The sequence below is a fragment of the Euprymna scolopes genome, chromosome 30 (genome assembly GCF_053919585.1).
Source record: "Euprymna scolopes isolate OS-2025 chromosome 30, ASM5391958v1, whole genome shotgun sequence".
In the NCBI taxonomy this organism is placed as follows: domain Eukaryota; kingdom Metazoa; phylum Mollusca; class Cephalopoda; order Sepiida; family Sepiolidae; genus Euprymna; species Euprymna scolopes.
Window position 1 is genome coordinate 54,036,001 of NC_136511.1, and position 12,215 is coordinate 54,048,215.

The following is a 12,215-nucleotide window of genomic DNA, read 5'->3' on the forward strand; positions in this document are numbered from 1 at the left end:
ACTCGGGCTTAGGGTTAGTGGCAGAATTAAGTGATAAGGTTAAATAAGCTTACGTGTTTTTATGCGATTTTTTAAGTTAAAATTAAATTAAAATTTTATATTCGTTTGCAACCATATTGTTACACATTTCTGAGTGGGACAATGCTCTACGCTTTCTTTTCACTCTTTTTTCACCCCAAGCCGAGCATATTGCAATGTGGAACGTAGGGGACTAAGGGACTACTATTTAGGATCGTGTTTAACAGGGGTCCGTGGGGTTGAGCAAGCAGATATCTCTTCTACATTACATGTAAACTTTTGGTGGGTCACGAAGCAGAAAACAGGAAGGGAGTTCCAAAATCTAGGTGTCAGACAGAAGAAATGATTAGAGTAAAAGGCTTTCAGGCATCTACGGACATTCCCGTTTACATTCACCTCAAGATGTTAGTGTTTAAAGTCATAAGTAAATGTTCTTCATAAACCCTACCACTAACCCCAAGTCTGAATGGTAATACTAAAAAAAAAATGCGTACTTCATGTTTTTATTCCGATGCAGAGATAATTTACCAAAGACAGATAAAAACATCACATGATTATGTATTTTCGAGATGGCTAGAAATTTTGTATGACGATAATACCAGAGTATCCAAATACTATTTATTCTCCCCAAGAATTTGCAATGTTTTCGTTTTATGCTTTTGTAAATCACATTAATTGTTGACAAAATAAATTCCATGACGTGTAAAATGAATTCACAAAATATAAGAGCGTTTAACGATTTTTATGTTCCATTTTGCGGAACTTTTATGTCCACTTTTTACTCCACTTTTATGTCCCCTATTTACTCCGCTATATGTCTGCTTTTTACTCCACAATATGTCCCTTCTTACTCCACGTTTATGTTCTCTTTCACCCCACGTTTATGTCCCATTTTACCCCACTTCTTACTCCACTTTTATGTTCCCGTTCTTACTCCGCTTTTATGTCCCTTTTTCCTCCACTTTCCTGTCCCCTTCTTGCTCCACTTTTATGTCCCCTTTTTATTCTACTTTTATGTCTCCTTCTTACTCCACATTTATGCTCCCGTTTACTCCACGTTTATGTCCCCTTTTCCTCCACTTTTATGTCTTCTTACTCCACTTTTATGTCTCCTTCTTACTCAATTTTATGTCTCCTTCTTACTCAGCTTTTATGTCCCTTTTTCCTCCACTTTTATGTCCCTTTCTTACTCCACATTTATGTCCCCTTTTTACTCCGCTTTTATGTCCCTTTTTACTCCACATTTATGTCCCCTTTTTACTCCACATTTATGACCCATTTTTACTCCACTTTTATGTCTCCTTCTTACTTCACTTTCCTGCCCCCTTCTTACTCCACTTTCCTGTCCCCTTCTTACTCCACTTTTATGTCCCCTTCTTACTCCACATTTATGTCCCGTTCTTACTCCACTTTCCTGTCAACTTCTTGCTCTACATTTATGTCCCCTTTTTACTCCACTTTTATATCCCCTTTTTCCCCCACTAACTGTCCCCTTCTTACTCCACTTTTATGTCCCCTTCTTACTCCACTTTTATGTCCCCTTTTTTCTCCACGGTCATGTCCTCTTCTTCCTCCACTTTCCTGTCCCCTTCTTGCTCTACATTTATGTCTCCTTCTTACTCCACTTTTATGCCCCCTTCTTACTCCGCTTTTATGTCCCCTTTTTATTCCAAGTTTATGTCTCCTTTTTCCTCCACTCTTATGTCTTCTTACTTCACTTTTATGTCTCATTCTTACTCCGCTTTCCTGTCCCCTTCTTACTCCACTTTTATGTCCCTTATTTACTCCACATTTATGTCCCGTTCTTACTCCACTTTTATGTCTCCTTTTTACTCCACTTTTATGTCTCCTTCTTACTCCACGTTTATGTCCTCTTCTTCCTCCACATTTATGTCCCGTTCTTACTCCACTTTTATGTCCCCTTTTTCCTCCACTTTCCTGTCCCCTTCTTACGCCACTTTTATGTCCCCTTTTTACTCCACATTTATGTCCCCTTTTTCCTCCACTTTTATGTCTCTTTGCAAAAAATTTAAGATATAACGAATTATTTGAACAACTAATCACATGTTGAGTTTTACTTGCAGAACATTGCGAAATAGATAACACTTGTAAGTGACATTTTTCTGAAGATTTATGATTCAATCCGTAGTGAACGACGATGCTAAGAATAAAATCCCGAATTCATGACTTCTGCCTGATTATAGCTCACTGCACGAGAACATGCTACCCCTATGGATTAAATAAAGAGCCGAGTTGAACAAGTTACACCTGTATAAGATCGGACGTTTAATCATCAGGTATGTTTTGAATGCAATGGGGAAAAAACACTTTGCTATTAAATGCAGATCCGCGAGAAAAAAGAATATCCGTAGAGCCGAAACACAACAGGATGACAATAGCAGTGGCTCGGACTACGGACATGTAGACATGGTCACAACAAAAGAAAAAGACCAGAAGTAATAAAGGCGGAGATTATGGTGGAGAGAAAGCCCATTGTTTTTTCAGCTTGATAGTGGAGCATCGGTCAATATATTGAATGATAAGTATGTGAGGGGTAAAAATAAGACTCTTGTCATATAGAATGGGACAGAAATGAAGCCATTAGGGAAGTGTCAGATGAAAATGATGAACCCAAAAGACTTGACAGAAATATGCAGTAAAGTTTGTTATTGCAAAGGATGATTTCCACCCCCTATTTGGGGCTAATGCGATTCAGAAGATGGCACTCATCACAATCAATAATGGCAGAGGGTTGTCAAAGTATCTCATATGGACGAAGTCAGCAGCAGCACCCCGGAAGCCTCATAACAGAATTTAGAGATTGATTTAAGGACTTACTGAGTGAATTATCGGGAGAGGTACACTTGGAGGTGGATCCGAGCATAGCACCAAATGTTGCAGCAGAACGGAAACTACCTGTAGCAGTTAAGGACAAAGTGAAAACGGAATTAGAAAATCTCGTAAAAAAGAAGGTAATTTAACCTGTAACTGAGGGTAAGAGCATTAGCGGTATTAGTCAAGAAAAATGAGCGTTTACCTATATATATCTATAATATAAAGCTGAAAGTCTCTGTGTGTGTCTGGTCACGAATACGCTCCTATATGATTGACTATTACAAAAAACTGATCACATATAATGATAGAAGATGTATCGAGACACAGGAATGGGTATGTTAAATCTGGCATAATGATGATTCATTAAAATTGTGGGGTCTGCGTACGCGCCTGGTCCACAAAGTATGGTAAAGTCTTCTCGACTCTAATTCTATCTGCGAGATAGATTTTGACATCTAAAATTAGAAGAAGCCATTAGTAGTTTGACAACATTTACTGCCCCATATGGTAGGTTTCGTTGGCCGGTATTACTATTTAGCAGTGCTATAACAATGTAGCTGACTCGAAGGGAGTTTTCAATAAAGCAGATGATTTTCTTGTAGTGGAAAAAGGGAAATCACTGGTGGAACATGATATAACGCTCCAGAAGCTGCTGCAGAGATGTTGTGAACGTGGGATGCGATTAAACGCGGAAAAGATGAATCTGAGACAAACATCTCTATAATTTCTGAGGCACATTATAACCAGTGAGGGATTACATCCTAGCCATGAGAAAGTAAAGGTCATAAATGATATGCCCAGTTCAAAAGACATAAAACGAGTGAAACTATTGGGAGCAAAGTTTCTACCTCATATCTCTGATGTGATGGCCCTAATTCTAAATTTAACAAGCAGAGTGTGGCTTGGACATGATTGCAAATCCATGAAGAGGCTTTTGCAAAATCATTTTTTAAGCTGGTGAGTGAAGCACCAATATAGAGATACTATGATCACACAAAAAAAAACGTTGGTCATTCAGTGTGATGCAAGTGAAAAAGGCATAGGAGCTGTATTGCTACAAGAAGGTACAGGAGACCAGATATGCACAGATTGAAAAATAACTGTTAGCAGTAGTACACGCATGTGAACAGTTTCACCGATGTACGTTTTATCAACAGGTCACAGTGCTGATCGATCATAAGCAATTGAAAACAGTAATAATAAAAAAAAAGAATTGAAAAAATGGTCAAAGCAACTGCAAAATTTGTTGATGCGATTAAAAGTGTACAAGGTAATAGTTCTGTATCATCCTGGCAAAAAGATGTTCCTTGCAGATACATTATCAAAGACATATATACATAGAGTGAATAGCGAATATATAGATGATGACGATGTCAAGGAAACCGAATATATTCCTGTGACAAAGGGAAGATTGCTGGAATTGCGCTGAGCCACAAAGGAAGACAGAAGTATGCAGATATTGCCGCGGGTATTGTGGTAGGATGGCCAGAAGACAAAGTACATCTTGACCCAGAGGTGAGTATGCGGAATGAAATGACAGTACAAGACAGGGTAATTTCCATGGGAAACCGAGTAGTGGTACCAACTATCCAGCAGTCTGTGTTAAAAGAAAGATTACATTCCACACACTTAGTGGTCAAAGGATTGAGAGAATGTTGCTACTGGCCAAATGCGAACAATGACATCAGGGACTCTGTTTCAAAATTCCCCACCCGTAGAAAGTATGAGATAACCAATCCAGCAGAGCCCTTAATGGCCCACGAGATTCCTGAGTGACCCTGAGCAACAGTAGGAGTATATCTCTTTATGTTTGCAGACAAGGACTATCTCTGCACAATTGATTATAGGAGCAATTTCTGAGAAATTGATCATATTTTAACTACACAGACAAAGATGGTGATTACTAAACTTAAACACCATTTTGCACGACATGGAATACCAGATGAGTTAGTTACTGATAATCGACCCCACTTCAATAGCCAGGAATTTTCAACCTTTGCAAGAAAATGGTGTTTTATACACACATATGTCAGTCCTTACAATAGCAAGACAAATTGAAAAGTAGAATCTGCGGTAAAGATGGCAAAGAACCTTTCTCAGAAAGCGATGGGTGATAAGGCTGATCTATACCTATCGATGCTGGATAACAGGAATACGCCAGCTAAAGGTCTGTTATCACGAGCACAGAAAATGATGCCCAGAGGAACAAAAACACTTCTTCCGAGGGAATCTACACAAATCAGAATTATCCAGAAAATTTAAACAAGATTAAGTGAGAGAGAAGGAAGCAAGAACAGTACTTCAATTACAATGTAAAACCACTCCAATCTTTGCATCACGGAGATGTGGTACGAATAGGACCACACGTAAAAAGTTTGAAAGAGTGGAAGAAAGCCATTGTATTGGATGAGAGGTCACACTATGTTAATAGAGAGCTGTATCGACAGAATAGAGTAGGTTTGAAAAAGAAAAAAAATTTTAAACACACACAAAAAATAAATAAATAAACAAACAGAAAACCCCCATTTCCATCTCCGGTCTACCAGCCATATCAGTGAGGTACAAGCGAATGGAGGACCAGATATTAAGATATTAAAGAGACGTGTGACTCCCAGAAATCTAAACAACAATCTATGTTAATAGAGAGCTGTATCGACAGAATAGGGTAGATTTGAAATCAAAAAACAAAACAAAAAAAAACATTACTATCTCCGGTTTACCAGCCATATTAAGTGCAAAATGAGATACCAGCGAATGGGGAACCAGATATTACAGAGACGTGTGACTCCCAGAAATCTAAACAACAAAATGATAAAAGAGAACCCAATACTACCTCCATTAAAACCAACCAAGAAGTGGCAAGGAGGACACGGTCGAGAAGACTAATAAGAAATCCGGCTAGGTCCGTGAATTGAGTCCAAAGTGAAAAAGGATGGAATAATCCCTGTTAGGCAAGAAGGTAGTCAAGCCCAGTCAATACCTACGTTCGTATATTATTTTTGTTTGTTACCTTTCTATTAGATCGTTTTGGTCCCTCAACAAAAGGAGGATGGACCTGTAAATTCACCCTTGTCCGTTGTCCGTTCGTCTGTCCGCAGTTTTCTCAGTAACTACGCCTTGGAATTTTTGGAAATTTTGCACAAACATTAAATATGATATAAGTAAAAAAAAAAGTAACAGAACGGATTTTCCGAGAAAACTCCGGTTGTCCCCCCCAGGGATGCCTTTCGGATTAAAATGGCTAAAATTGACACTTTTCTGCTTATTAAAAAAAAATTATGCCTTGGATTTTTATATAACTTCCTGAAAAGTTGAAACTAACTGATTTCTATATAATTTTGTTAGTCTATACTAGGTTAAGGGTGTCTATTCGTTGTAAGCATGCCCGTAAACCTATAAAAGTCGACAATTCCAATGGAAGCGGTGAGTTGAATTTATGGGAAAAAAAAAACACAAAAAAGGTATACCAAATTGACTTTTTTCGTTTAAAATTTAAATTATTTCGTTTTTTTTTATATATAAAAAGTAGGTAAAACTTGCGGTGAACGCCCTGTTTTACGGTTGTTTTCAAAACGAAACGAAATTTAAATTTCCGTTCCATTTTTATAACAGCTGTAAAACAGAGCGTTCTCTGGAGGTTTTACCAAAACTATTATTTTAGAATTTTGTGTGGCGGATCTGTTTCGTATATAAACTTACTGTAAATTCATCCCTCAATTAAATTAAAATTAACAAGTGTACGTGAGCATGCGTTACAAGAAAAGCAGAGAAAAAAGGACGGTACGTGGTTGAAAAAGAAACAACCTGGAACCGGGCAAGGTGGACGTGTGAATGCGGGTGAGAAAGCGCTGGATGTGGGGGCGACAGAAACTTTTAAAAAACATATGTGTGTGAGAAAATACTTTGGAAATATAATGAAATACGTTGTTTTGGAAGAACCACGAATAAATGCATTTCCACAGGACCCGTGGCGCAGTGGTTAGAGTACTTGAAAAAATCAATTGTAAAAAGTAATATTCTCCTGAAAGGTGATGGTTCAATCCTCAGTATAGGCGACCGAAAAATACAATTGCGAATTACTTAGGACCTCTATCCAGTCATGGCTGACGGAACAAGAGCACGCTGCCCCCGTGAAGTAAATAAAGAGTAATAAATTCGACAGAAACATTCCCAAGTTCGACAAGATACACCTGAAGAAGAGCGGAGGTTGTATCGACCGAAACGTTGTGACAATTACACTACAAGTGAGAACAGTATTCCGATGAATCAAAAAAATACGAATAACCAATCCTCATCTCAAAAATTCAGAAACGTCAAATGCATTTCATTTGCTCTAAAAAAAAAAAAAAATGCCGACCGAATCAGATTTTTGTTTCTCTTCTTTTTTATTTTTTTTTTTATTTTTATTTATTTATTTTTTTTTTTTTTTGCGCCGGTACCAGACAGCGTGTGGGTCTGAGAGGTTTGGACTGTAACGAGAGTTAAAAAGTAACGGTCATGTTACACTACCTTCACTGTCAGGTCAGATTGTTTTCCGCTCATAATCGGTACTAATCAACGGTCCATAACGTTTAAACACAAACGCGTCCTCCCCCTTCGCCCAACACCTTCATCGACGAATGAAATCAGAGTCGAAAAATAGTGATTTGCTTTAAGTTTAGAGCTGTGTTTGCAATACAAATAGGATGAGTTTCCGGTACAGCTGCACTTACACGTGTCGCCAAATAATATAACTATTTTATTTTTAATAGGTGGGTGAGGTGAAGGGGTCATCGCTTATCAAGATTCAAAGGCCACTCAAGTGTTTAATGAGTGTCAGGAAGACAGTAAGACAACACCGTGATGAGTTTAATTATTTAAGACGACGGCTCAACAAAAACTTATTTACATTAGACTTTAAAACCAACATGTTATATCCAACCGGAAAGCAGCCCCACGGCATTGTGTCCCATAGACAGACAGTTCTAGAATTCTAAGAAAGAAACTTTGTTCATGGAACTGGCACTTGGACATTTTAACATCCCTGATTAATTGTCTTCATTTTAGGGGAGCTCCGTCTGCGGCAAGGGAAATGTTAAGAACTTGTATTTCTAAATTTGCCGGGAAGGGCTAAAATGCACAAATGCCGTATACTTCTTTATTTTTCCTCGAACCCAGAGTGTTTAAACCCGATCTTGTATCTGACATTGCCCTCCTGGGAAGGCATCAACATAAGAACGTACAAAATTATACCAAACAATATATAAATAAAAAGAAAAACACATGAATAGTTTTTTTTTTTTATTCGGTATATTTTCATTACACCATTAGTGTAGTATTTTCAATAATAAATACAGAAGTTCCTTAGACATAAATGCGGCTGTTTGTACGTGCTTGCTCTTTACACGATTTCCCTCTCCTTTTAATGAAGAAAGTAACACAAGGTGTTTCATATATACAGTGCCGGAAAAAAGAAAGTCCGCACCTGTAATTTCTTCAAAAACTTCAAATTTAAGCAAAATTTTATGTATCTGTTTAAATAAACTATACCTCATTTGATTTGGCTTTCATTCCTCTATAATTTTACCTGTTCATATGTGACTTTTAATTGAACTATCTTAGTGTTCACGTGAATTTAAAAAAATAACTTTAAATTGAGGAGGCAAAAAGAAAATCCGCAGCAACAAATTCGCTTAAAACCAGCTTAAATTATCGCTCCTGAATCAGTTGAAAATATCCACCAACAGACAACAAAGCATCTATGATCGTAATTGTTGCTGTTCCAGGTTATACAACGTAACATTTAGTCCATATGCTACGACTTTCTCTTAGTGATCGTCAGGAGCTCATTAATCTCTACCTTTCTAGTTCATCCAATCGAGAAATCGGCCACAGATTGAAATGTGTGAGAAAGACTGTGCAAAAGCACCAAAACACCGACAGTATTCGTGATGCCGCTAAATCTGGTCATACTGGAATTACTTCTTGCAGGGATGCTATCAAGATCCGCAGCCTAAGAAACAGATTTGGAACGGATCCACAAATCCAACAACAGTGCAATCTTGTTAAAAGATCATGACTCTTCATATTGTTCAAAAGTGCTTTTTCGCGATGAAAGCAAGTTCAATAGACTAGACAGTGATGGTAGTCAGTACGTCCGTCGGAGGAAAGACGAAAAATTTAATCCTAAGGGCTCAGTTTCAACGCTGCAAGGTGGTGGAAGTTCAGTTTTGGTGTGGGGTTAGTACCAATGGTCCAGCGCCTATAGTTCACTTGCAAGGTCGAATTAATCGACCAAGTACAATAATATGTTGACTGAGCATTTTCTACCCTACTTTGGTCGGAATTTGGATGATAATCACATCTTCATGCAGGATAATGCTCCAATTCACACAGCTGACAATGTCAAGAAGTTCCTGAAAAGCATGATATTCCGTGTTTGGATTGGCATGCACAATCTCCAGACCTCAATCCTATCGAAAACGTATGGCATTACACTTAGCAACAGATAAAATTTCAAATTTGGAAGAAGAGAAAAATCAAAGAAAAGTGGGATGCCCTTTCCCCAAAGTATTGCTGCAGTCTAATTCAAGGAATTCCCAAAAGATTGCAGGCTGTCAAATTGCAGAAGGGTTATGCTACTAAATATTAACTAGTTCATTGTATTCCTGCTGTATTTGTGTTGCATTAATGTCCTAAAGTTACATTTAAATAACAATTTTCCATTGTGTGGACTGTATTTTGCCTTCTCAATTTGAAGCTATTTTTTTTTAATTGACGTTAACACTAGAATATTTCAATTAAAAGTCAAATATGAACAGGTGAAATTATAGAAGAATAAAAGGCTAATCAAATGAGGTTCGTTTGTTCGAACAGTTACATTAAATTTAGCTTAAATTTGCAGTTCTTGAAATAAATTACAAGTGCGGACTTGCTTTTTGCCGCCTGTGTAGTTTGATTTGATTATATATATATATATATATATATATATATATATATATATATATATATATATATATATAAAGATGAACGCCTGTGTGTGTGTGTGTGTGTGTGTGTGTGTGTGTGTGTGTGTGTCTGGTCATGAATAGGCTCCTATATGCTTGATTATTATAGAAAACTGATCACATATAATGATAGAAGATGTATCAAGACACAGGAATGGGTATGTTTGATCTGGCATAATGATGATTCATTAAAATTGTGGGGTCTGTGTACGCGCCTGGTCCACAAAGTATGGAAATAAAAAAAGTAAAAATTAAAAAAAAACGTTTACAAGTGTTTTTGATATAGATGTACATAATAATACTTTGATAAGTATGTTTTAACTTAAATAAGGATGGTATCATAAAATTGTGGGGTCTGCGTTCGCGCCTGGCCTCCATAGAATGGAAACAGGCACAAACTTTAATAAAGACTTTTCATATCTATCTGCGTAAGTATGCTCTGATAATTATGTTTCAGTTTGAAGAAATATGGTATAATAAAATTATGGGGTGTTCGTCCGTGCCTGACCTCCATAGAATGGAAATATGTCACAAAGTTTAACAAGGTTTTGGAATATAGATCCACAGAATATTGTGATAAGTGTTTCAGAGTGAACAGGTATGGTATAATAAATTATGGGGTTTATCTATTTTATTTTTACTTTCATCATATTTTGCTTTGGTTTTGATACCCCCAAATTCGAAGCTATCTCTTTACAACCATTCCTTTTCATAACCTATCATAGTTTCATAAATCAGAGTTCATTTTCTGTAGGCTGTTTTTGAACCCAGTCATCGACGGGTACTCTTGCTAGTGTGTATATATATATATAGTAAGAACTCTTCCTCAGTAGCGATTAGGTTAGCCGGGAATTTGACAAGGGTCACCTTTAGTGCATGCCATGATAACTTTAATGGGCAAACAGAATTGTAATCAGAAATGAGTAACGTGTATTTGAAGCAGAGAGCAGAGGTAAACCGCAGCAGACAAAATAGTTGAATAACATGAGGATATGACGTATTATATTTTCGAGTGATAGAAAGCTAAGTTTTACGTTTGTTATCTCGGTGGAAGCCATGCGAATGAGACATGACTTAATGATGTAGAAAACTGATGCTCAGGTTATAGTCAGCTAACATACTTTTTAATTTTGTGCAAATTTGTTCCTTCACTGTTATTGTTCTTTAGTATTTTTAATGTAGAGCGATTTATTCAAACAAAATATCAGAAAAAGATATTACTGAAAATTTTGCTATAACAGTTTACAAAATTATACAGATAAACATAACACACTAAGTCTTTATGTGCACTTTTGGTAGCAAAATTAACAAATTAAGCTTTTATTTCATTTAAAATTTTATAAGAAATATATGCTTATGAAATTAGAAAAAAATATTTTTTTTAGTTTAAAAATAACAGTTTATTCGAATTTATATATAATAAATATATGCATATAAATAAAATTATTGAAATCAAAATAACAAATGAAATTATTGTAATCAAAGTAACGAATTTCAAACATCAGAAAAACCGTATGAAATACATAAAAAAGCGGAAGCATTGATTTTCCTTTCATCGCTTCTGGTGGCGTTCCGCAGAAAATACTCTCTCTCCTAGATACATTCTCTCCAATAAAACCGTGAAGAAACCGTTTTTGATATCTTTACTCGATCACATCTTTAGAATTTTTTTTACCTTTGAATGTCTTGGATATTAACTCGAGTCGTTCTATTTTGGGGGAGTACTCCTATCGTATTCGAATTACTATAATTGACTTAAGCTGGTTTCTTGTCTTTATTTACTTTTAATATTTTATTCACTTTTTATTTTCCTTTTTCTTTTGCCCTTGTTCTTTTTCATTTTTCTTTAAATCTCTTTATCTTATATTCATTATTCATTTTTCTAGTTCCTTATTATTTCTTTCCCCATTTTTCAACTTTTCTGAACTCTCATTCTGTGCCCTTCTTTTTCTTCATCTTTATACTATCTCCTCCTCAATATTTTCTTAAAGTCAGTGCTGTCTTGTTACTCTTACTATAATGCCGATATTTTCTTCTTTTTTGATAAGAAGCATTTATCTTCGAAATGCTATAGCCTAAAGAGGTTTCTTTCCCCCCTTTTTTTCTTTAATTCTTATTGACAGGTTAATGTAATAAAGCTCCTTTGTAACTTGACTACTTATCCTTTAATTTTTTTCCATGATTTGCTCTGCTTAACTGGCTAGAACCTTTTCTATCCGGATAGGTGTGTCCTATTATTGAACATTCATTTTGTAACGATAATTTATGTAAGCATAAGCATATAAACCTATCAAATATATACACATTTTAGTATTAGAGACAGGATAAACAACCCAAATGAAAGAATGACAACCATCGAAATTAAGTTTATATATA